The 2,952-nt window shown below is 45.3% G+C and overlaps 1 protein-coding gene and 2 non-coding genes across 17 annotated transcripts in view; all 3 read left to right on the plus strand.

Moving 5' to 3' along the window:
* The window catches only part of nrcama (neuronal cell adhesion molecule a), a 1,100,153-nt gene that overhangs the window by 428,762 nt on the left and 668,439 nt on the right, over positions 1-2,952 (plus strand). The gene's annotated exons all lie outside the window — the stretch shown is intronic.
* On the plus strand, positions 2,531-2,641 carry trnal-caa (transfer RNA leucine (anticodon CAA)). Its single transcript has 2 exons — positions 2,531-2,568; positions 2,596-2,641. It is a non-coding gene; the product is annotated as a tRNA-Leu (tRNA).
* trnal-caa (transfer RNA leucine (anticodon CAA)) overlaps positions 2,887-2,952 on the plus strand; it is a 110-nt gene continuing 44 nt past the window's right edge. The window contains exon 1 of the tRNA in view: positions 2,887-2,924. This is a non-coding gene — a tRNA (tRNA-Leu). The remainder of the gene's footprint in view (positions 2,925-2,952) is intronic.

Consider the following 2,952-nt stretch of genomic DNA (forward strand, 5'->3'; position numbering starts at 1 on the left):
GTGTGTGTGTGTGTGTGTGCGTGCATGCGCGTGTGTGTGTGCGTGTGCGTGCGCATGTGTGTGTGTGTGAGCATGTCCTTGAAATACACTTAATTCCACGTCGACAGAAACAAAATATAACTATGAACAGCCATTTGGGGTTGTCTTTCCACTTTGACATCCATCAAAACTCTAGTTGTGGTGGAAATAAACACATATTTTACCCATTTACATGTGGAAACATGTTGGATCTATGCACGCTAAAAGTGTTGCTTTTTTAAATGGAGTCTGGTGGGTTTAGCGCTAGCAGCTTCAGAGCTGGTTCTGGTTAAACAGAAAGGCTTCAAAGATGTTTTAAAGGTCTAATATTGAAGGGATCCTTTCCACAATGTTGTCAGACACTTGAAATATTAATCTGAGCCTTTTAGTGGCGAAACAAGCACTTTTGTGAAGGTAAATACAAACTGGACACCTGTCCTATCAACTTAAATTGTAGCTTGTTTTGTAAGGATCTCGATTTATACTGAACCAATGTCAAAGATTGTCGTTCCCATCAGTCACTTAGACACAAAACCATAGGAAAATAGGGTTGAAAATACGGTATTTACCCTTTAAAGGGCGCCTGTATTTCTTCTCTACTATTATCTTCGACACTGTATTCATTCTTTTGACTTCATGGACCTCATAAAACCCATTTGACACATTAGGACATTCAAATATATCCGTATAAGTGTGGTTATTGCTTCAATATCATTTGATAATGGTCAAAAGACACGTTTAATAGCTTCACAAAAACACTGAGCATCTTTAAAGCGTCAACCCACATAAACCTTCCCTGAAATATTAAGTGTAGCCTATAGTGCTGCAGTTGTTTTTCTAGTAATTTCCCCATTTAAATGCAGCTTCAGTCTCTGTAATGTAAACAGTTCATTTAGATTACGAGAGTTTTCTCTGGCTGAGAAACACAGAAACGGTTATTGCACATTTGAAATGGAGAATAAACTGAGGTCTAGATTGGTGGCTTTGACAGAATTGTGTGTGTGTGTGTGTGTGTGTGTGTGTGTGTGTGTGTGTGTGTGTGTGTGTGTGTGTGTGTGTACAGTCTTGCTCTTCACTGTCCTTCGACAGTTCAACAATCTCATTTGCATACTCATAAATCATTCACGTCTGACATCTCTCTCTATCACACCACACACCTCTCACAAGTCACAGGGGGTGCAGCCAATGGTCAATACCAACTCTCACACTACCTCACAACACCCTTACACAACACAAAACATCAAACTCTCACCACACTCCATCATCAACATCTCTACACCACACAACTGGGCGAATCGGGGTACATGAGATGTCTTGGAATATCCCTTTAAAGATAAAACTCAAACAGGTCACATTCCTGTGGCATAGATGGAGGATGGCATGGATGAGGCTGGATGGAAAATTTTTTGGGGGGGGATTGGAATCGGATGGCATTGGTGGAGGCTGGTAGGTGGATGGCGGCAGGGCACAACGAGGATGGTATGGGATGGCCCGGAGGGACACATGGCATGGATGGTAGGACGGATGATGGGAAGTGATCGAGGATGGGGAGGAGGATGGATGCGCTGGATGGATGGTGGAGGATGGACGGCTGGCCCATGATGGCTGGATGGAGAGCGATGTTGATGGATGGATGGATGGCTGGAGGTATGGATGGATGGATGGACGGAGGGACGAATGGTATGGATGGATGGTAGGCATATGGACGGATGCTCGGAATGGATGGAGGATGGATGGCGGATGGCATGCCCATGGAGGTGGAATGAGAGGGGGGAATGGCTGGATTGGATGATGGATGGATGGACGGGAGGATGGTGATGGTCTAGGACGGAGGGGAATCATGGCATGCGCTGGATGGATGGATGAGGGACGGAGGATGTATGGATGGCAGGATGGATGGAGGAGGATGGAGGGAAGGCTCGGATGGACGGCACGGCCCACCTGGATGGATAGATGATGGACCTGGACGGATGGAGGATGGATGGATGGACGGGGCTTCCCCTTCAGGGACGAATGGATGGATGATGGATGGATGGATGGATGGATGGAGGATGGATGGATGGATGGACGGAGGGACGAATGGATGGATGGATGGACGGATGATGGACGGATGATGGATGGATGAATGGATCTATAGATGGATGGATGGATGGACGGACGGATGGACGGATGATGGATGGATGAATGGATTTATAGATGGATGGACGGATCATCATGGATCCACATGGAGGCGTGGGTTCAAATCCCACTCCTGATAGATAATCTAATTGTTGAACTCATCTTCCTTTTTAACATGTGAAACTGTCTTTTTTCCTGTTCAACTCTGACCTTAAAAATGTAGATATGTGTAGTCCAATGTTAGGAGTCTAGTTGTCTGGTCTCCACATGGAGGTGTGGGTTAAAATCCCACCTGACAGGGTTTGAACACATACCCTTTCACAAGTTTTATCCTTTTAACAATCGTGAAGGACACGTGCTAAACTAATTTTTGACTGACTCTGGGCTTACAGTTGTCAGGATGGCCGTGTGGTCTAAGGCGCCAGACTCAAGGTTTGACTCCTTCCTGGGCAAAGGGACTTCTGGTCTTCACATGGAGGCGTGGGTTCAAATCCCACTCCTGACACAGATCTAACCATATATTTAATCTACCTTTCTGACATGTGAAACTGTCTGTTTTCCTTTTCAACTGTGTCCTTAAAAACGTAGATATGTTTAGTCCAATGCTAGGAGTCTAGTTGTCTGGTCTCCACATGGAGGTGTTGGTTCAAATCCCACTCCTGACACATCTTTAGTCACAGAATTGATCACTTTTAGTTTCATGATGTTAGTTTTACCCCCTTTGTTTGTCCATTTCTTTATCTGTCTATGGTCAGGATGGCCGAGTGGTCTAAGGCGCCAGGCTCAAGGTTTGACTCCTTCCTGACCAAAGGGACT

Source organism: Etheostoma spectabile, chromosome 23 (genome assembly GCF_008692095.1).
Source record: "Etheostoma spectabile isolate EspeVRDwgs_2016 chromosome 23, UIUC_Espe_1.0, whole genome shotgun sequence".
In the NCBI taxonomy this organism is placed as follows: Eukaryota; Metazoa; Chordata; class Actinopteri; order Perciformes; family Percidae; genus Etheostoma; species Etheostoma spectabile.